Consider the following 24,400-nt stretch of genomic DNA (forward strand, 5'->3'; position numbering starts at 1 on the left):
AAGCTGCTAAAGTATTGATACTGAGGTACAGATTTGAAATAGAGCGTATTTTTTTAATCTTTGCCACCTCAAAAGTATTGAAAAAAAATACTACAGTTCACTACTAAATTTACGGAACATTAATGACAAATTCCCTGGTGAAAACAAGATTAATGGATTTTTAAAACTTAAATTAAACGAGATGCCAGGAAGATTTGAATATGCTTCGATTACAGAAAGTCAAGCCAACAGTAAAATGCCCTACTATCTTAACCATGAAAAGATATTGTGGGATATTACTCCAGACAAACTTCCTAACAAATATTCTGAGTTTTGTCCAAAGTGATAAAAATAAGCTGATACTAACCATCTGAAAATACATTTAAACAGCGTAAGATTTATAATGATTGGTTGCTTTTACACATGTGCAGAGTGCACAGGACTCCATAATGGGAAAAAATCCGAAATGAATAACATTTAATCACACTAATAAAAATGCTTATGAGTTGTGAAAATACTCAGAATTGCAGAAGAAAATATGTTGCTCTTTCCTTAAAAAACAATAGTGCTTCATGGTGTAAGATAAAACCGCTTCCAATGTGGATAAATACACTTAAGTAAAAGATCACTTACACAATTCAAAAGCGAATCACAACTCCTGTACTCCACGTCACAGTCCGGGAGAGCAAGTTTCTTAAGTTCCTTCTAACACAGAAGAGTTGGACCAATCTGTTTAATTTGCTTATCTCCACTTCAAAAACAGAACCTATTTACCTCTATTTAAAAACATCCTTGACTAAATTCATCTGGTTACATTATGCCTCCCAAGTTCTTCCTGCTTCACTCACAAAAGCCATGTGCCTTCCTCAATTTCCTTTGTTCCCTCAAGTTTGCTTACTGCTATATAGACAATTCTGAGAAAATAACTGATGAAATTATCCTCTTATGTTACTAGGAATAATAACAACAAACAGGTCACAGGAGTTCAGACATTAATGAAAAGTTCTCTCAACTCTCAAGTCCCACTAAGATACAAGTGTAATTTTCAAACTCTCAACATACACAAAGGGCTGATTCTTAGCTCTTAATTAGGAACTGAAAGGAAGCAACAACAGGCTTGCAGGGACAAACACTACCACTAGTATTTCAGAGAAAATTCATATAAATTTATCATTTATGCACAAATTACATTCAGTTATTGACAGGGTAACAGACCGCAAAGACAGTCACTGCAGCAAAAGATGCTCCAGATTTTTTAAAGCTGACACGACCAGAGTTCTTGAGGCGTTATCATCAAGGTTCAATCACCACTGCAGAGACATTCTCATAACCAATCCTTCACAGGAATTCTCTTTCTGTGAGAGAGAATTCTTTCATCAGTTACGAAAAATAGGCAGTTTTGTGCCATGTTCCTCACCTATGGAATATAGTGAGTCCATATTACCATCTCTTACCTTGATAGATGTATTTCACTTCTTCCAGAAATGTTTTGCTTGCTTACTACCTTTATATTGTACATGCTTTCCATAAGCTTCTCTCAAGCCTTCCAAAACCCAACAACAATACCCTTGAACAGTAAGAAGGGAAAACTGCAATTCTAGGTGAGTACAGAGAAGCACTCCTACTCAGCTGGTTTAAATCCAATGCAAGAAGGAACAAAGGCATATACAGTCAAGGTGATCAAGGTTTTTCAGCCCCTCTTAAAAGCGCATAAATTTTCTGAATAAAATTTGGATTTTAAGTTACAGTCTGTAGACTCCTATCAAGTCTAACTTTTCTCTAAAAACTGGAAGTTGACATCGTTACTATTTGCTTATGTAACTTTCATAAAAACTGCATCTTCCTACAAGTCTTCAATTCTACCTGGATAAACTTAATCCTCCTGTACCTAGGGTTCATCTACTGCTTTTATATTCATCTGGGAGGACCATCTGAAATGGACAAGACAGTTAAAAGTCCTGTTATTAAACAAACATTTTCATTCTAGAATCTCCAGATTAGGCAGTCTAGCTCTCCTTTGGAACACTGCTTAACACTCAGAGTTTGGTTTTGTTTCTGGCTATTGCTTGTATTTTTAGTAGTCATAAAGGAAAGAGGATGTTCTTTCAGGAAATCCTCAGGTTTCACGTTAAGGATCTGTAAACAGATTGACTGGAATGCCACCTTCAAGCTTTTATGCAACTAATATTTTTCACTTTGGAAAGTACTGTTGTAGAGAAACTTTTTTAAGAAAAAAAATAAAACAACTCAGTGTAAATCTCTTCCACCTCTAACTCCAACAGATCCAAAACACTTACAGAGTCTCTCTGAGATAGAAGTTCATCAACACAAGTTCAGAGGGAAAGGTTTTCCATACCTTTGTTTCAGTAAGAATTCATAAGGAATATTCAAGTGAACTTCTACACACACTTGAACATCACATGTCCAATAAAACTGTTAAATGCTTTGCGTACCTTCATCTACACCAAAGGCTTTTCTTTCAAGTTGTGTAGTCTACATAGATCTTGATATTACAAAGCCACAGGGATACCTTGGCTATTGCAGTGGTCCCCAGTCCTGCAGCTCCAAAACATCAGAACTGTTTAAAGTGACTTCAAGCATATACAGCCACCATAGTTAGGTGACACTACACTTGTAGCAGTACCCTGATTTTCAGTAACCTTTGTTATACTTTGTTCAATGATATTTAAAAAACCAGACACTGAATGTTATATAGCTAAGGCACAGCCCTGGAAAGACAGATTTTTTTCTCTGATCTGCTGCAAATATGCAATCCAGTTTTAAAACACTGTACTAATGGCGGAAAGGATGTCATATACTCAAGTGATATTGTTTTTTTCCTGCTCTAAAACACAACAGTGAATTCATGCTCGCACTTCCTGCTTACTGAAATGAAAACAGTGCTGTACTACTGAAGACTCAATATCACCTTTTTTTAAATACAATGAATCACTTCAAAGACCATGCATAACAGAAGTTAGCAAAACCAATGTCTCTTCACACTGGGTAATTTCTGATGTCAAGACATTCACCTATACCTGAACTTTTATATTACAAGTGTCAAGTGTTCACACAAGGCACTGTTTCCACTAAATTAATGCAAAAGACTTGTTTTTTTTTTAAACAAACGCTAAGGAAGATGATCCATCAAATACTTTGCATCTGTAATAACAATTATTCTCTTATTTCCATATGAAGATACCTTACAAAACATTGACATTGAAACATCAAAATCATTATGCTATAATTAAAAGGTATTAGGGTAAAGTATCTGGCCAGATCAGACAACCTGAGAGATGAGACGCTACTGCAGCTCCATGCCCCCAGGTCCAAGCAGCAGCCAGGTGGAAATTGTATTCCCAGTAGGCACATGCACACAAAACACACACAGTACACATATGCATCACATATACATATATACACAACTGGCCACACAAATAATGATGACATACACACAGAGCACTCACACAACCACAGGCAGCACTGACAGCCTCATTCTGCTCACATTCTGACTGAACAGAATGGAAGTTTGCTAGTGAGAATATATGTGTGTATATATGTATATACACACACACAATGTGGATCCCTCCAGAAGATGAATTCAGACACTCAGTCTCCCAGTTGCTGGTATCTGGACATAAGAGGCCCTGAGGCCACACACAACTCCACAGACAGAGCCGGCCAGGACTAAACTGGTCCCCCAACAGCCAACCCTACTGTGGTTCCCCTCCTAGAGAGGTGCATACATACACAGGTCTGATCCCTAGAGACCCCCAGACCCTACAGTCCCTTTGGTAGTTGGACAAGACTCCCTTGATCCTTCAACAGCTTCTCTGGACTTGCCCTTCAGACACACGCATGTCCCTGGCTCCCTCGCCACTTCACCTACTCACAGGCTGGTCTGGGTTGACCTTTGCAAGCATTCACAACACCCCGTACTTGCTCCAGGAACTGGCATCACAGGCACACGGGCCTCTGAACCCTGGCCCAACTTCAGTGGCCGCACTTGGTTTCACCCACTCCAGGGTCACCAGTCACTGGCACTGTAGACCCAGTAACCTGCAATCCCACTGCTGGCATTAAGTCCATTCAGTACATTCTCTCCATCTTCTGGCACCACAGACAGGCCCTCCAACTCATGGTCCAGCTCCAGTTGCTGGCACTCAGGCCTCTGCACACACTCGTGCAAAGAATAGGGAATCCCTCACCCAGGAAATGAGTCAAAAAGGAATTTAATAAGATAATACAGACTGGGCTGATCAGGTGCAAGGCATGGTCAGACAAGACCAGTTAATTATTTAAAAGTGACTGGCCTTTTTTATCGTTTAAGTACTACTATTTTCCCATACATGTTCCTCCTCAAATCACTTAAATCACTCACTTTCTCCATCTTTGGTTCACCTCCAAAGCATGCCATAATATATCCTATACAATCCCCAAATTCTCTTCCCCTGCAGCCCACAGTGTGCCATATACCCCAAAACTGGACTTCCCTCAGTCTAAAAGTTGCTCCAAGACATGACTCATCCTGATGGGTCTCACACCTTGATAATGAGGATGAATCCTCATGGGAGAGCATCTCTTCCTCCAAATCTGTATTCCTCACCTGCTTTTGTGCCCCTCTGCTACTCTGGGCTTGTGGAGATGGGCCCTTGATGGGTGATGGCTCCTGTGATGGGCCTGTAGTAGTCAAGGCAGAGTATTATTTGGGGTCCCCCTCTTGCACTGTCTCTCTGTACTCCACCATGGAGTTGCAGCTGAGCTTTTATCACATCACCTAAAAAACGGAGGCACAGCTACACTAAAAGTAGATGTTAATTAAGATGTTCTTGCAACATATCAACTAACTCGTAACACAGATTTCCATATAGCATCAGACCAAAAATTCATCCCTTCAAAGTTACAAGAATTAGAACTGTGTCTGTTTTTTGAAAGCAACAACTATACTCCAAATATTACCTTTAAAAAGGTGATTACAACACAGTTTAATTTTGCATGTTAGTTTTGCTAATGTAAATTAGCTTTTTGCCCATGTCCAATTTATTTAAAAAAAATAAAATCTAAGTCTCTGTTTTAGCTAATACAGTATTCTGGGAATCATATTAAATAATCAAATGTTAATTTATCTTATTCCATCAAATTAACTTAAAAAACAAGGTCAGCCTTATTTAAAGTCTTCTGAACTGGATAACACTGATGTTATTACCTCTTTATCAATTCACGTACAACAAGAAGATAGTCACAACAAATAGTACTAGTTACTAAAATAAAATTTAGGCAATGGCCAAATGTCAGCCATTTAAGTGCAGTTCTAAAAGCATTAGATCCAGTCAGCTTTCAAAGTGCAATATACAATCAGAATTATTTGAAGTATTCTGTCCCTCAAAGCAACAACAGAGATGCTAATTTCCTGTTTCAGCAAAATAGGAAGTGATTTTTTTTTGATACTTTGAATGTGGCATCTTTTATAGGCATCCTCCTGTTACTCAATATAGAGTGCCAGAAAAAATTCAGATTGTTGAAAATATGCTGAGTGTGTCTACACCAGCATTTTACTTCAGATCAAGAATCCAAAAGATCAAGTCTTCTTACCATCACCAATTACCATGCTATAATGCACGGCAGAGAGCTCATCAATTTTTAGAGGCAACAAAACTTGAAAATACACTCCTAAAAGAGTAGTCAGTCTATGAGATCTGAATGAGTCAAAAAATAAAATCCCTACAAATTTGTAACAAAAAGGTGACTGGGGCCCCAGTACCAACTGTTTTGCTTTCAAGATCCATTTACAAATTGTGCTATTGCCAACATGTACACAGACAAATCTCTTTAACTGATACAGCTTTATCCAAATGAAAAAATCAATCATTGTGTAAGTAACTCAACTTTCACTGGTCATTTAATCCATTATACCTGCCTCAGGGCCTAATGATAAAAAAGAGTACACAAAGCCCAGTAGAAACTGCCTCTGTTAAACATGAAATTTAACAGATGACAAAACTGCTTCAGCTTCTAAGCAGTTTTTCTACAGGACTCATAGATTTAAACCTCAAATAAGGGATTAACATATCTTGCTTCAATGAACATAGTGACACTAATCCACTGACATCTAAGAGGAAGAGTTAGTGGTTGGAGACCGAGACATGTCTCAGTATGTGTTTAAGAAGGGTAATTCCTCTCAGACCTTAAGCAATCTTATAAGCAATGTTACAACATTAAAATTAACATAGAAATATCTACAAAAATCATAAGAGAAAAGTAAAATATATTTTTTCTTGCTAAACTGTACCCATACATACTTAGAAAAACAACTGCATAACGACACACACAAAAAAAAACAAAAACAGCATTTTGAGGTGTTTATACTCTGACTGTATTCACATGTTCTGTAAAAACAGAGAATAGATATTTTAAAATCAGTGGGCAGCTGCATACTTTCTAGAACATTACAATAAAAGATACATAAATATATAACAAAATAGCTAATGCTACATTTCCTAAACACATAAAAGTGTGACCATGCAGAAATTACTGTAAAAATAACACAATTCCTTAAGTATGAATTCTGAATATTAAGCAAGTTCAGAATGAAATATAGACAACTTCGTTGAATAAATTTTGCACAAATCACAAATCTTGTTCCTAAAACTGATCCTGAAAAGCTCCCATGACTACACTAGAAAGACCTCCAATATTCAAATTATAGACATAAAAACATGCCTTTTTTCTCCCAGCTTCAAGAAAATGAAAATCCAGACTTTAAGTCCACATGCCTGAAGCGCGTACATAATTCTCTCACATGTCTATGGACATGTACTTGCACACCCCTGCAAATGAGAGAATACAATGCACAATGATTGAGATAGTTCTTTATTCAAGTACATCCTTGCCTGAGAAACTGCTTTATCCAAAACTGTGGTAATCAGTAATTTCAATAGCCAGTATAATTTGAAATATTTTGCCTGCATATCATTGCGAAACTGAAAACAAATGTGTTTTTATGTGAATAGTTACCCCAGGGAATAGTCTGTTAAGGAAATACATTCTCACGGCTTAACTATGGCTTTATCTGGCAAATAAGTACCCTACCTCCCCTACAGATGCTTAGAGAGGCCTATACTTGAGTAAGACAGGTATATATTTATATACACACAAATCAAACAAGGATTAAAAGTAATAGTGATCTAAATTTTCCTTAAAATCTTACAAGCAAATATGAAGTACATACATTTGTCAGACAGCATCATCAAAATAAAGAATAGTAATCTGGTAGCCTTCAGTGATTTTGACTCAACTAGCCATCGCAAAGTAAGCTTTCATTATAATTAAACAAAAAAAGAACACACCACCAAGCAAAGAGGTCAATTAATTTCTTCTGAAATGAAAACTAGCATTCTGGGTAATATGATTACACAATGACTCTTGTCATTGTCAGAAGTATGTAAGATTGTAAAGCACTGGTCAGTGAGATTTTAGGGCTATGGTGTCCCACATAAGCCTTTTATATTCATTTTGTTAACTTTAATTAGTTCATCTTTGATTTTCATATTTATCTCATCCATTTGAAGCAAGACACAAGGTAGGCAATTACAGATCATTTGACTCTCTCCATACAAAAAAGGTACATAAAAATTTTTCAAACAAAAGATTTAACCTTGCCATCTTACTCTCTCATACAGTACAGATGAATTCATTGTGCCATTCCAACTTAACTACTAAAACACTGCAAAACAATGGATTCATGCTACATAACTTACAAATTTTGCTCCAAATTAGTAAACTGCAGTAAAAACGGTCCACATTTATCTGCAGCTCAGTGTTTACACAGTAGTTTTATGAAAGACCAAGATCCAAAGCTTTTTTTTTTTTTAAGGAAAAAAAAAAAAGCTGTCTAAAAAATCCCACCTATACTACAGTAGAAATCCAGTGGAAAGTCCCTAAAAAGCATTTCAGATGATGGAGTCAAATTATATTATTTAAACACTGACTTCTTCCAGTTAATTTACTGACAGGTACACTGACTGACAATCATTTAAAATGAAAATTAAGGAACATAGAGAAATCCCCCAGGGAAAATACTTACATGCTGCCAAACTGTATAAATGCAGTATAGCTGGATATAAACTAAACTACTGTCCTTACTGAACTTCCTTTTTCTTTAAAACTTCCAGCTTACTAGATTTATGAGGACCATACAAGAGACAGTTAAAGGAGATTCAATCATACCCATGTTCAAAACCACTCAATGCACCTAAGACAGTGAAACTATAACTTTATTTGCCACTATTTTGTCAGTGGTCTAATACACAACAGCTCTTCCTTGTTTCTAATCCTTTAGCCATAGAGGCTAACTGGAAGCACAAAAAATTTTGCAGAGGGTTAATATTATTTAAACATTTAGAAATCTGTCTCTTCCCAACACACCTGCTGCCTGTTTCATTCCTCATCAACTTGTCCAATTATAACATAAAGGTTCTCACTAGTTGAAATCTACCATTCAGAAAGTTTATAGTCTTTGATGGGTATTACAGAAATAAATAAAACAAAACAAGAAATAACATTAAATATTGCATTAATATTTTATGAGGTAGAAAACATACTGGTAACCACATTTGAGAATGGAAAATGCAATTAATGGAAGAGACTTTTGTGAGAATTACATTGTAAGATATCACTTGATTAAATGTTACTGCTCTTCAATCTAATAATATTGTACAAAAAGAAAAAACATTCCCACAGTCCTCAGTATATTTCACTACCTAAACCATTTGACACTAATATGTGGCTGAATCATAAAAGTAGTCTAGTATCATCTTGACACAGATGAGTTCTCCTGCATATTTTGATCTGATTAAATTCAGAAAACAGGTTTTAACTGTCTTGCTTTTATCAGCTACAGTTTCTGGTGAATTGCTAAAGAAACTAAAGAGAAGAAGCCCAAGGAAAACAAGTATTTGTCCTCTACCATATACTCAGTTGCTCTAAAGGCGGGACGTGGGGGAATTCCACATATTGAACCCATATTTACTGAAGTTATACAGTAGTGACACTGCATACAATGAAAATATATCGAAGTTCATATAAATATCAGAAGATAACTTTCTAACATTCAGACACTGCAATATAAGAACAAACTCTCCTAATATTTTATTAGTTGAATTACTGCTGATATACCACTACTTTCCCCAAGATAGTGTGAAATTAAGAATTAAAACTGATGCATAACGTGCAAGACCACATACACCAGCTAGTGAGCAAGAATAACTATTTTTCAAGAGCAATAATTACAAACACATTGTATACAGACATCTATACTACTACAGTCACAGTGACTGGACATATTGGAACTTCCTTAGAACTAACTAAACTCAGATGCCGACTCCAGGCTAAATACAGCAGTGTGACAAGACAGCTTGCCAAGAAAACAGGTTGAATAAACCTGTCCTGAGGTTTATGCAGATAGAAGACAGAAAGGTACCTTACACTGCTCTCACCTAGTCCTATAAAATAAGATTTGTTCTAGAAATTCAGAACAGGGAAAATCCCATAAACATCAGTCAGAATGGATTTTTTTCAATAATTTCAGTTATGCCTACCTTTTACCCTACCTGCATTTGCACATCAACTTAAAAAAAAATCCACAAACCCACAACTTAATTTGCTTTGCTTGCACGTGCAGCTTTTTCTTTACTTATTAAACTGCCTTCAGCTCAACTCAAGAGTTTTCACACTTTCACCCTTCCAATCCTCTTTTCCATCCCACTGGGGAGGAGCAAGCAGCTGTGCAGGGTTTAGCTGCCTACTGGGGTTAACCCAGAACAAATAAGCAAAACTTACTGCCGTATCACATAAACAGATCAGTAATTTTAAACACAGACATTCCACACTTGTCATCTGAACTTAAAAAAGAAAAACAAAAAAAAAAACACACACACACCACACTATGTCAACTTAAACAGATCTGTGTCTCCTAATGTTCTTGCTAAGCATTTCAGTCTTAAGTGCTACAAGCTCCTCATGAACATCTTTCAAATGGAGAAACCCAAATGTACCCAGAATAGGGTTTAAAACAATCATCAAGACCATCACATTCTCTTTTAAAGTGTTGTAAAAGCACTTCTGAAATGCATTAACCTAAGTCCTTTCTTCAGTATTCCCTAAATTAAGAATACAAGTCTACATTTGGTAACAGATTAAAAGTATGTCAGGATTTATGTCAGTACATAACTGGAGCAAAACTCCACAAGTAGGTTTATGGGTATATATCTCAGAAGACAAAAGATGTCTTGAGTAGTAAATTTTGCACAGACGCAAAGCCAAGGTTGTAAACAGAATTTATTCACGTCAGGTATTCTTTCACAATATTTACAAGAGCAGGAATGCCTCGCACCTGTTTCACACAAACAGTGGTCTGGAAGAGCTCAGCTACGCTGTTCAGAATCTCATCTTGAAGCTACAGAAAGAGGGCTTTGAAAGACATAAAATAAAAGAGCTTTTATTTAAAGGGGAAAAAATATGCTGAAAAGAAGGCCTCCAGATGACCTACTACCTTGCACTTGCAAAACGAAATCTTGGGAGTTCAGAATATTTGGGAATGCCTCAGCTAAATGAGATACGCTTCAGCTGTCAGGAACAGGCTAAACGGGTTCATACTTAACCCTGCAGTGCACAGGTGGTTGGGCCAGGTGACCTCCAGGGGTCCCTTCCAGCCCCAGTTACCCTACAAACCCATAAAATTTAGATAGCAAGTTAGAATAAGCCTGTAGGCTTTTATTAAATTAACCACATATTTTAACTGACACTTGCCTTTTAATTTACAAATATCCTGTTCAAAGAAGATGTTTCTGCATAGTTGTAATTAGATCTTAACCAAAAGTTTCCAAAGGGAAAAGTTAATAAATCAAATGCCAGTTGAACCAAAACTATCACAAGAGAAAGAAAAACACAGATAAGAAACCCAAAAGAAGTGAACAACACAATTTTGCCATCCAAGAATGGGAACTGAAGAGACGTGTTTTAGAAAGATCACAAAGTGATCTGAAGTGGAACCTACACTGCAATCATTTAGAAAGGTAAAGGTAAAAATCCAAGCCACCTACTGTACTGAGCAATGTTGCCTTCTTGATTCCAATATGGGTTAAAGTAGCTTTTAATGAAGAGATTTGAAAAGCCCAAAGTAAGTCAATTAAGCGTTTTCTAGTATAAAAATTCAACATAAAATGACCACCAGCATCTTTCACTCATTATTTAATTTCAGTATGTTCTGAAACTTCCTATTAGAAGCTTGCCTAATTTATGGACAGTTACCAACTCCTCTTTCACAAGTTCTTCAAAACTGTTCAGTAAAAGCTGACAGTAGCTCAACATCTACGTCCCCTTTCCAAGTCACCACTGCCTGAAGCAGAAGCTCAGACAAGACCAACAAGACACCCCTTATGATGGGAAAAGACCAACATAAAACTGCTCCAGCATAAGGCTGGAGAAGGAAGGGAAAACAAAATGTGCAAAAGAAGGGGGGGAAGCAGGAAAGACAATTCTCTTGAGTTCTCGGCAGGGGCCACATGTTAGTACGGTTTCTCTGTGAAACACCCAAAATATTGTGGTCTTGTTTGAATCTTTGGAGTACAGTTGCTGATACTGCCAGACCTAAAATACGGAACAAAGATATGAAAGTGTGGAAAGAGTAAATGAGTCCTTTCTCCCTTTCCATCTACATTTTCCTTTTCTCCAGTTCACTTAACCTTTCTTTTCATCCATTAAAAATAAACAAACAAAACCAAAAAACCACACACACACAAAGCCAAACAAAACAAAAATCACCACCATACCACAACTTACTTAGTTGAAATAGCTGAAACACTGTTCAGGTGCTACTGTCACATTCTACTAAATACTGCCATCAGCATTTAACCCGAAGTCTGTGCTACAATAAACCAAGCCAGCTTTCACCATCGATACACTTTTCCAAAACAGATGCTTGGATCCTTTTCCATTTGTTCCCAAGTCTTCCTGAACTAAGCCCCCAACTCTATTTTTGTTGCGTTAGGTATGGTCACCTGGATATCAATACCACAAATTCACCTTAACTAGTAAGACTGCTTAGCATGCAATTCCTTTTATGTCACTGACACTTCTAAAGCTGGTCTTTATGGCTGTAGCACCAGTACATAAAAAAATCTGATGTCATCTGCATTCCACCAAGGGTGGAGGCAGACAAACACTTTCTCCAAGTAAGTTCCCAAGAAATTCACATTTCATAAAACCAAAACATCCTGTTTCTATAAACAGGACTGTCAAACAATCCATTCTAGAATGGATACTCAAGCAGAAATTCTTAACCAAAAAGCTACTTTTCCTGTATTTGATTTAAAAGCCTCTTACCTATTAGAAACAATCTTCATTTTTATGTCCCTAATGTATATAGTAAAGCACCAAAGGCACAAGTGTAAAATTATTGCAGGGAAAAAATAGATATCTTCAAAAAAAAAAAAAAAAACAGTCAGAAGCTAAAACTTGTACACTACTGAAACAAATCAAATTCTGCAACCTCATGTGACTATATACCATCTACTAGAAGAGCCTTTTTGACTTGTTCATACCAGAACATCAGTCATTTTGATTTGGTTGCTGAGTGTTAATCAGACATCTACTCAGAGAAAACGGAACGATATCTTCAAGAAAGTCATTAGGCATATCATATTTCTTCACAACCCAACTTCAGTTAATATTTTCTAAACTTTCTCTGTTAGAACACAAAGCCATTACTGATAAAATCTGCAAGTGATTGATGTTAAAGTAACAGCAAAGCCAAGTTACAGAAACATGATGGCCTAGAGCACACGGTAGGTCAGACACAATGAAGCTCATATTTAATCATGTTACATGAAAACTTAAAAATACAACATGGAAGAATGTAAACATAGTCTTGTGAAGTGATAGTAAGCTCAAAGCAATGACAATCATGAGCTCCCACAGACTCTAACGTGCAAATGACTATCATGAAAATTGGGTGTATTAGCAGCAATTACTGATAAATAAGCAGAATGCACATTACCCCACTGACAGTATTTGCAAAGCACATCACAAATTGCCATGTCCAGTTGTTGAGTTAATAACTAAGGGAAAGATAATAAAAAGGTTAAAGCACTCATGTACCTAGGAGGTTTCATTCAGATACAAGATTTGGGATCTGAAATCATACTCCACAGAAGAACACCAACAGTTTGTTTAGGACTGATTCACAAGCCCTTGTAACATTCACTAGAGCAATGTGAGGCACCAGCAGCCTCAGCTCTGCCCCCACACCTCTGGTGGTGGTAACCTTCCCTAGAACAGGGGCAGCAGGTGGAATCCTGTACCAGATCCTCAACACCACAATTCAGAGCTTGTCCTGTGAGTTTAAATCCACATTCATCACCATTTAGTCTTGTCACCCCAGTTAGATGGGCAGTACCTTTCAGAAGGAAGCAAAATGGACAACCGCAGAAACATCTTAAATTAGAGTAATAGGAATTACCCCTCATTAATCAAAGCTTAGTTTATTAAAGATAAAAGCAAACATTAATTTATAAACAACTGCAGAAAACCAGATGTCTCATATAGTGGATCTAGTAGTTAAAGAAAGAACAAATGATCAGAAGCCGAAGCTAAAATACAAAATAGTGTGTAATTTAATTTCTTTCTAAAGGAAATACATAATTAATCACACTATCATCACTGGCATACTTTAAAATGGAGACAGTACATCTAAGCGATAGATTTCTGATCTAGATACAAAGACAGATAAATTTATGGCCAGTATTAGGCAGAGGGTCAAATGGTATGAACATAAAAGTCTCTTTTCCTATTAAGATATATCAATTATTTCACGCTTTAACAAGTCTAATACACTAGCCCCAGAATGAGAACAGCAGCATGAAATGAGGTGAAATACATCTTGTAAAGAACAACAGAAATGACTAAACATTCTTGAAGCATTAGAGAAATTCCTCTAAAAGAAAGTAGCTTCTATTAATAAGCAAAAAAATCTTATTGCTTGCTACCATTCACTTTTTTTAACACTGCTTCCCATGGATTTAGTTATACTATTCCATAGGTAAGATATATAGTGGTTATGCTCAAATAACCTTAATTTAACAACTTAATAATAATAATTACCAATAAAATAACACATTTCTCCCTATGTCCTCACTTCTTTCACACATCTTGACTGGCCTATCCTCAGGCTACTCCTATGTCATGCATCAAGGATTCAGAAACACATGTAAAAGTAGAACTGTACCATACATAAAGTAGAGCAGGTGAAACCTTTTTTTTAATATAATGCATTTAATATATTTAATACACACAATGACATAACGTAATTGCAACTAAGACACAAAAGACACCTGTGGGTATCTTCCCCAAACTGCTTCAATCACAAGCAGAATACCTTCCAACTGCAAATATTTTTATATTCCTATGATGAGGACACAAAAATATCAAATGGTTTTGTTAGAGACAAGGACAGAAAACTTTTAGAGACAGTCTAATCCCTTCAAATACTATTAACTCAGAAAGTTATTTAGCTTCAGTAAGTACCACATAAAAATATTTTTTAAAAATAGCAAACATTCTATGAAACTATCTGGCTAGAGGTTGTGAGCAACAAATGTAAACAGCTTAGACTACTTAGCTGTCAAAACATGAAACAAAATATTCTGTTTTGGGGGGACAGCTGTATTTAGGACAACTGCCAAGGTTTCTGATTAGTCCAGGTAAGCAAAATTCAACTTTTTCTGCAGATTGAGCACAGGTATCCTACAGAAGCTGATCTGGAATGACTATTTTTTCATAAATTATTTAGTACAAAAGCATTTGTATTTTACAAACAGTAATTTTGGAGATAGATACAAACTGATACAGAATTAAGAGTCTTTGCAGAGTCATTCACTAGTGTGGTGATCTCAAATTTGTGTGATTACAAAGTTGATCAGAACTCATTTTATTGTGGCCCTGCTTCCAAACCACTTCATTAACACAGCCTTACACTGTGTTTAAAACACACATAAACAAAAAAACCCAACTGATTTCTCAGGAGATTTTAGAATTAGTGTTTTATGGATGTTTATGAGCTATGTCTAGAGCAAAATTGATTTTCATGCAGAATTTGTCCATGCTAACTTCAGACACACACACACACAAAAAATCATATAATTGTACTTTTACACAAATTTTAGTCAGAAAAGCCTTCCCTTCATGCAGCACTATGTATTATTCCCACTTGTTCCAACTCAAAAATGTAGGCAAAAGCTAACAGATTTGGGAGGGATGTAAAGGGAAGCAATACCCAGTCTTTTCATAAGTCTTGTCCTTTTCAGACCTTTTATTGGTGGAAGATTGCTCAGATTTAAACAGTTAGCCCTTCATTATTCTCCTGACTATCTCAAATTCCTGGTTGTTTAATTATCCAAACTGTTCAGAAATCATTCAGAATACTATATTTCTTAGAAACACGCATTCACATACAGTAACGGATATACTTGTTTCATGGGGCAGGGAGGGAGTGTTCACTTTTAAAGGTAAACCCTACCATACTGGATAGAAACGTAAGGAAACTTCACAGACTCATTCAATTCCCCACATTTTGGGTCCCAAACACAATGTTTGGGCTTCACTATTCCCATAGCAATACCAAGATTTATTTCTTCGGTTTAGAGCCCTTCCCTGTAGAGGCTAAACTTTACACTCATTCTTACTTCCCTTTAACGAGTACTTGTAGAAAAGCCTTTTTTCAGGCTACCACTGCCTCCTAGATAAACATGGCTTAAATTTTTCTGATAAACTGGATGTTAGGAGGACCACACAGCCCACAGCTTAGCATTTAAGTGCATAACTAAAATGCTTCAGTGAGACTACCAATTACTGCAGTTATGTTACTACCGCACAGAACTGCTCAACACCAAACTGAGCTGTAAGATTCCAGAAGCCATTTTTAGCCTTGGGCACTAGGCCAAAATAACCATTTCAGTTCTCTAGGAAGCCAAATGTACAAAGATATGAAAACTGACAGAAGGAGTACAGCAATTCTTGCCAAAATGATGATTTTTCTGATTTTTCATATTACCTGATTCTTAACTGATTGCAAATCTATTGCGATATTCTTTTAGAGACTGAACATTTCTGAATCATACTACCACACTTCTGTGCCACATTAATACTATACTATTAAGTGAGCTCTTCATTTCTGCATTGCATTAATACATTTTAAATCACTCCCTGGACTTACACCATAATGAAAGCATCAAGGTTTACATCTTTAATACTATCCCAACTTCTTCCAGAACAAAGTTTCAGTTCAAATACCTCAACCTCCCCTCTTCCAGATATCTTACACTGCCACATCTTAGACATAAAACAAAAGCGAGAAAACCAAAGCTGGATTTCTTTCACAGTTTTGTCCTTGATCTGTTCTGAGATCTGGATTAAGCCGTTCAAAATTTCCCTTCCTCAGTTTTTCCAGTCTGTAGAATCACAAATAACCTGCATCATTATAGGACAACGAAACAACTCACTGAGAAGAGCAAAGTTTGCAAGGTAATTTTAAAAAAGCAACATAGAATAAGGTCTATGCTAGGACCAACTAAAACTAGAAACCAGCTCTTAAAGTCATTATATTAATGCTCAATATATTTACATAAAAGGCTTTTAAACTAAACAAAATAGAAGAAATTCAAAATACTACTTTATCCTCAGAAGTTCCAATTGGTTGGCTGAATGTCAAAGTTACACACAGCACGCTTTAACAGAGCTGCAATACCATGAAACAAAGAATATACCAAGAGAGTGGCTTTCTTATCTATAAACTCCTTTACAAAAATTTTAGCAAATTGAAGTTCTTCGATGTTTTATATGAGCTAATATTTTAATTCAAAACATCAGATCCATACCGCTTGCATTAAAGATTTTCTTTGAAGAGTGCAACAGAGATCATCTTCATTTTTCAGGATGAACTTGATTAAGCACTTGGAGAGGGGGGGAAAAAAAAAATAAAAAAAAGAGGGCAGTTCCAAACATGGGGAAGAAATGTGCCAATTTTTTAAAGAAAAAACAAGCAATTTCAGACTCACCAGCTTCTTTCACCCCCCTCCCTCAAAATACCTCAGAAAAATAATGGCTGAAACTACACATTGAAACTACACTAACATGATAGTTCTCCATCAAATTAGAAAGTTCAGATGATGAACAGAAACATCCATCGTAGTACAACTATAATTTGGTAAAACACTCTACTAGTTTCTGCACATTTTGACTAAGAAATTACACCATCTGCTTACAAGAGATTAAAAAAAAAAAATCAAGAACTACATGCAATAACAATGTATGTTAATGTTGCATACCAAGTAGGTACCAGTACTGATAGGTCTTAAAATAAGACAAAGTATGGAAACATAAAGTATTTTAGATGGACCCCACAAACAAATTCTTGGTCACGCATCTTTTTTCAAAAACACTACTAGGCACGGGAAAATACCATGTCTGGTAAAACCCGCAAGCGAAAGGACACGTGTGAGAAAAGAACACGTCACTAACACAAAGCAATCTGAACTGGCTGGTAAATGAAACACAGGCAAAGAGCAGGCATTCAGCCAGACTGAAATTCAAATCTTGGAACACAAATTGCAGGCAAAACTTACCGAGTAGGGAAACAACATTGTACACAGTGGAAGGCCAAAAAAAAATAATGAACTGGGATGAACTCAAAAAAAAAAAAAAAGATAAAAATAAACCCTAGCAACACAACATACAAGAAGCATGGGAAACCCGGGTATAAACTACTCCCCTTAACCACCTTAACCACTCAGAGCTGCTAATAATCAGGGCATCATCACACGCCCCCTAGACTTCTCCAGAAGGCTCCTTTCATCTTTGGCCAGAAATCCCATCCCAGAAATCCTCACCACTGTATTTTTTTTTTTAATTATATAACATACGAGTGACACTACATTCATCCTCCTTCCACACTGAATAAACACACTTTCACTGTTACTACACTTGCCATGCCTTAAAAAGACAAAATTGAATAAATTCCTCTAGGCCTCACTATTCTCAAAATACAGTAATAACAATAGCAACCTGTCAAGTATTAAATAATTTTACTCCCTATTTCTCCTTTCATTAAAAGTTCAAACAGTAACAACAACAACAAAAGTCATTTTAATAATGACTTCACTTACCATGATAGCAACTTCACTATCTTTAAATTCTGTCACAAGGTTCTTACTACTTATAAACTGTTGCCTTTGTAGTTTTGGTATCTTGCCTTACTTCCTGTAAGCCTCATCCAAGGGTATATTCTGTTCTACTTCTTTCCTTGGATTAATTTTCAATTCAGCTTTCTTTTTCTATCCCATTTCTTGTCCATTTTCCAAAACAACTTAATGAGTTTTGGTGATGACCAATTTTTCTTTGTGCACACATTTTATGAACCTGTTTCTTTCTGTTCACTAAACAACAGATCCAACTTGACATTTATGTTTTTCTCTTCACATTTAAATGTGGACAGGTTTTTATTTCTCATCTGACTTTGTTCATTTTTACCTTTTGCCTGTCTAATGTAGTGCTACAAAAGAGTGATGCCACTGCAAATAATGCAACCAAAGATGAACACTTTAGATGTTAAACAAAGCCTGACATGTCTGTATACAAACAGTAAATCAGTGAAATTGTCATTTGTACTTATTTTGCTACTTTTGAAACATACATTATACTACAGTCTTCAGTATAACGAAATCCATATCACACTTAAATATACTTCCAAGATTTTTTTTCTGAATTTAGTTTATTTAATTCAAAAAATTATTTACTTCAAATCCTCCATTCACATATTAATGCCAGCTGTCCCAGCAGTGTCTCCTTGTACCAGTATTTATAGGGCTGTGTTAGTAGAAAACACCTAACTAGTCTATACAGTTAAACCCAAAAAACAGAAAACAAATCTGTTACCAATCTTGCATTTTAAAGCACTTCAGTTTTGCAAGTAAATAAAAGTTCTGTTTTTAAACCATGTGTTTCAATTCTATCTTGATAATGGCAATATTACAATTACTGCAAGCTGTACCAAGAATAAAATCATCTGCCTACAGAAAACCAACATAAAAACTTTATCCATTAAGCAGCACAGGTCACTGTTAACGTGGTGCTTGGCTGGTTTTGCTCTTCTTCTGCTTCACATAAGGATCAATATTCAAAACCTCCAGCTACTTCAGGTAACTTCACTACTCACACCTAGAAGAGCTACCTCACATTGGCATAGTGAAATTATCAGCTAGCTTTTAACTAAAGGAGTCAGAATTCCCACAAGCTCAGCTGAACATGAAACATTTCATGCAGCTTCAAAAGTGAGCGCAAACCCCAGGCTCCAAATTAAATGCAAAGCTAACCCTCGTTTAGCTCTGCCAAGATCATCGTCTCACAAGTTTCGACTTTCTTTTTTTCTTTAAAAATATTTCTCCTACGGAGTGGGATAGAAGGATGAAAGACTTATTTCTATTTTTAAATAGTTAGAAGGTTTGCAGATATTATGGTGTCCTGCGCCATACAAGGAAAGAAAGGAATGAAAAGGCAAGCTAGCCAGCAAGACACCCTTAGGGGAGAGAGGCTGGAGAGAAGCATTAGAATTTTAGAACTGAACTTCTCCCACAAAGACCCATCTACCCCCAAATTGGCAGAAAAAAGTTATTCCTCCCAAAGTTTACATCCTCAGTACCTTTCCAAAGAACTACACTGATGTATTATATCTTGCAAAATATGGTCAGCAGAAAACAGTCAGAAGTCAGGAGACACAATACCAATTTCTACTTTTGACAGTAATCTGCATGCTGAACATGATGATAACATTTCTGGCTCTTTCAGCTTTACACGTGGGAGAACAATAAATGAGTACGCTATTTTCATAATTCTGATCTCAACAGAACACATTAAGGATACGTCTCTTGTTTCAGAAGTGCTATTTAAATTACTTAAATCATACTGATTTTCATTGTAAATTAGGGATCTAAACAGCCTGGGAATGTTCACAAATCTAGCAGATGCTTACTAACAGAGACAGCGTGAACACAGCAGGCAGAATGAACAATCTGCAACCTGGGAAAGTTACTCATCCTTCCTAGAATGGTCATTCTGATACGCAAAACATCGGTCCCTCATCTTGGTTGCAACTCTGTATGCAGCAAAAATGCCACCAGCTCTTCCTTCTGCAAGCAAATGAAGGCTAAGTTTCCAAAACTTAAATTGAACTCTTTTAAAGTATTAATTTAAAACTATTATTTGTAGTATAAAGCCTGTAAATGTCATGTATATTAGAGTAATTTTCTCCATGTTCATATAATTATCTGTTCACAAAATTCTAATCATCATTAATGTACCTGCTCAAAAAAATCTATTTTCCCTCATTTTACAGATATCAGAAAAGTATCCCAAGCCATAACGCTCAACCAAAAATATACAGCTCACCTCCCTGTTTATAATCCTTTCCCTTCTTTCACTTCTACCACTTTAAATATTTTCATTCAGAACTTCAAAATTTTTCACTCACTTTGTATAACACTTCTGCCTTTAAATAGTATCTTCTTTCTATCCATTTGCTTGTTCAAACCTATATTACATTGGCATTTACCCCCTTCCTCTTCCAAGTCTCAGTTCTATTGGGTAAATATTCATTCTACTTTGTCACAGCATATTCTATCCTGGTTTCTTCCCCTTACAAAAGTATTGAGTGTTTTCAAAACTCTGTGTATAGTAACTATATTAAGATTCACATCGTCTCTCCTGTTTTACAGATGTCTAAATAAAGATGTATTTTGTGCTGAGGACATGAAAGAAACAGACGGGGGAAGGAAAAGAGCCTCAGAAACCACGTAGTGATATTTGGCTTCTACCTCCCACAAGGCCTGTGATCACATGTGATTGGGTCTTCAAAAATGAAGTTGTTCAACTAGAAGTGTTTGAAAAGGAACCTGTAGCACCTTTACTACTGTAAAAGCACTTTTTGAGCTTTGAGTCAGTCTTTCCAAGGCAGATGGGTCAAAGGCATGCAAAGTAACATGATTTCTACAAAAGCAATCTGTTTTCATGCATTTACATGCACAGCATGGCCAAACGTGGCTTTGGCAATTCTTAGCAGGAATACACAAAAAAAAGGCCACCCTAAATTGGAAGTTAACTTTAGGGGTAGATGTTCAGTAACAGCTGATCTTACTCCTGCTGAAACTGAGAGGTTTCACCCTCCTATCATGTGATTTCTAGGCTGTCATCTTTTCTACTTCCTAGCCCCTGCACTAGTTTTGAAGCTTCTCTACAAAGTAAGGTAGCAAAAAACCAAACCAAACCAAAATAAATTAAAAAACCCAATCAACAAACCTCCACACGGGGGAAAGAAATGGGGACACAACACATACAGACTCGGTGGTAGAAAGCCATTAATCTGCTCAAGCCACATTCTGAAACAGTAACCAGGCAATTGAGTGCTCCTAATTTGTTTCATACAACAAAAGGCACTCAGAGCACTTTATTTTGCCCAGAGAAGAGCCTAACAGCACCTGCAAAGCCATTGACTGCATTTCAGCTATGAGGGCATAAATCTCCAGACAAAAGAGGTAACTTTCAAAAGCACAACAGACTAGACTCAATATAGTAAAAGAACTAACAGATTCTTTTCAACAGGAGTCAATAGCCTTGATGTTTATATGATCCACAAGCAAGGACACACTCAGACTTAGGGAAGAAAAAGAAAAAAAGGACCAAAGGGCTTGAAAGGGTATTCCACAGTTGTAAGTTGCTAAGAACATCTATGCTTGAAAAAAAATCACTTAGTTTGATAAAGCTCTTTCACAAAGCATTGCTTATCGGGGGCGTGGAAGGAGGAACTAGAATATGTTGATATAGATATGTCCAGACAGACCACACTATGAAGTTACAGTTTGAAAATGCTTTCATACTGTTGGATACGTAACAACAAATACAAAACAGGTTTTCTTTATTTTCTTAGCCTAGATATAAAGGTACATTATATAGTAATCTCAAAAAAAAAAAAGAGTTACATCCCATAAATTTTGGCTGTAGGGCAATATTCAATTCATTTGTGAGAATAAACAAACATACTTCTTCCTCTCTCCTAATACACTTAAGATTTTATTTGTATAAGAGATGGAATAAGTAAGGTTAGAAATCTTCAGATAAACACAGGAAGGCTGTAGGAAGGGACTGACTATTGAACATAAGGAAGAAACAGAGTTGTATTCTTTTTTTCAGATTTACAACTAAAGATGTTATTTTTAATAATATGAGTTTGGATAAAATGAGCAAAATGAAAGGTTCTCAAGAAGACTCATCCAAAAAACCCCACAATGTAATCAAAATATGAATTCAAGATGATGAATTATAACTTATTCAATGCAGTAATAATCAGAGAGAATTCTTGAAAGGAGGGAGACATATAAAATATCTTTTCTTCTCTAATGAGCAAATAATAACCAAATTCTAAAGAAGAGTCCCTTTGGTGGTCCTTTTTCGTTCATGAAAGTATTTAGTACCACAAACAAGCTAGTCTGTATCTGTGACATTCTTCTCAGTACAACCTGCATTTATAACTAGGCGAACCAAGTGCACATCTACTGCTATGACCAGGAGAATTCCCAGAAGTGAGGAAGAATTACATTAATAAAGGAGCTGGACAAAATCAGTGAGAATTACCGCAACCTAATATATACAGTTGCTTATTTAAACAAAAATTGGGAAATAAGATTTTTCTTTTTTTTTTTTTATTAGCAAAGACGATTAAAAGTAACGTACTTCACCTGAACCAGTATCAATCCCCAAAACAAGAAAAAATTTGCAGAAAGAGATTTCACCTGTTGGGTACAAACAAGCACATTCCCCGACTGTGATGGAGGACATCATCTAAATTTGTTTGGGGTTTTGTTTGTTGGTTGGCTTTTGTTGTTTTTTGGGGTTGTTCTTCCTGTACATGATCCCACAGAAAGAACTTTGATGTCAAAGTTCAAGCTAAAGTGTGTGGCAAAAACTTTACACTAAAACCATACACGCCCTCAGATAGCTGTTCAGGTGCTACTGTGATTTTTGGACCATCTTGAAAACAAATCTGTAGTTATACTCTCCAAACAATTATTTCAAAGATGCTGACAGGCAGGCTACAATGTCTTGAGCACAGCATTGTCTGGAGAGCACACTCCATTTATAAACATTTTTTAAAATATCAGGTAGGAGTTCTTTTGTCTAGTGAGCATTCTAATATAAAAAAAATAAATAAAAATACATATTATTTCCAGAATTTCATACTGTCCAAACTAGCATTCAAATGCTTCAATCCGTGTTTCTTTTCAAACAATCTAACACCTGATTAAAAAAAAATATTTGCCTCTCTCCCATGTCATCACAAGCAGCAGCCAGTAATGTTTCCTCGTGTGCCTAACTCACACAATAGAAATGGATGAAACAGGTATTCACCAGAAAACATTCAGAGGATTTGTCTTCAGAATGCAGCCAAAGCCTACAGAAAGAGGATGAAGTGATACCGGCAGCCATAGTTACACATTTAAGTAACAGCTTTAGGCTTTTTCTTCCTCTTTCATAAACTAACATGCTTCCAGCATTCCCAGTAGCTTTGAGGAATATAATTGCATACTATTACTTAAGAACTATGTGATTACTGTGCCACTGTCTTCTGCATAACCCAGCCTGTAATAAAAGTGATAAGAATAGCGTTTATTATTTTTGAAATGGTTTTTGCAATGCATCCACACTGATGTGGTTTTAAACATATGACTAAACTCAAGATACTTTACGCAGAGGTTTTATTTTCTTCTAACAGTACTGCGCACTATGTAAACTCCCTTCTGTGTACAAAGATACTGCCTGAAAGCTCATCTGACTGGCTCACTCAGCTCTTGAGCAAAACTTTCAAAGACAGAGGAAAAAAATGCTCTATCATGTCTCCATAAACAAGATATATTCAATGCAAAGTCACAGAAGAAAAAGCATACCAAGAAGCTGCACAAACAGAAAGTGACTAGTTAAGCCTCTACAGTTAGTATGAAATGTAACTGCAATAAGAACTAGAAAAGTCAAACAACTGTGCCCCGGCTATTAAGACAATCAAGCTGCTTCCTTTCCCTAAGTGCATCAATTGCTATATAAAAATCCAACTTCTAACTTCAGGAAGAAAATAAATGGATGAACTGATAATTTGAAGGTTAACACTTCTGTCTTCCTCAGATATACCTAAAGCATTCAGAACTTCCATAGAACACAAGCTTGATAATATTCGAGAGTACCTGAACCCAAAAAGAACTGTTAATATCTAATGCTAAAAGACTGTCAAGGTGCAGACATGATTTCAGTTTTCTGGAAATCCCCTGCTTCT

General features: G+C 36.2%; 1 protein-coding gene across 17 annotated transcripts in view; it reads right to left on the reverse strand.

Moving 5' to 3' along the window:
- LRCH1 (leucine rich repeats and calponin homology domain containing 1) overlaps positions 1 to 24,400 on the reverse strand; it is a 127,797-nt gene that overhangs the window by 100,084 nt on the left and 3,313 nt on the right. The gene's annotated exons all lie outside the window — the stretch shown is intronic.

Source organism: Columba livia, chromosome 1 (assembly GCF_036013475.1).
Source record: "Columba livia isolate bColLiv1 breed racing homer chromosome 1, bColLiv1.pat.W.v2, whole genome shotgun sequence".
NCBI classification, from domain to species: domain Eukaryota; kingdom Metazoa; phylum Chordata; class Aves; order Columbiformes; family Columbidae; genus Columba; species Columba livia.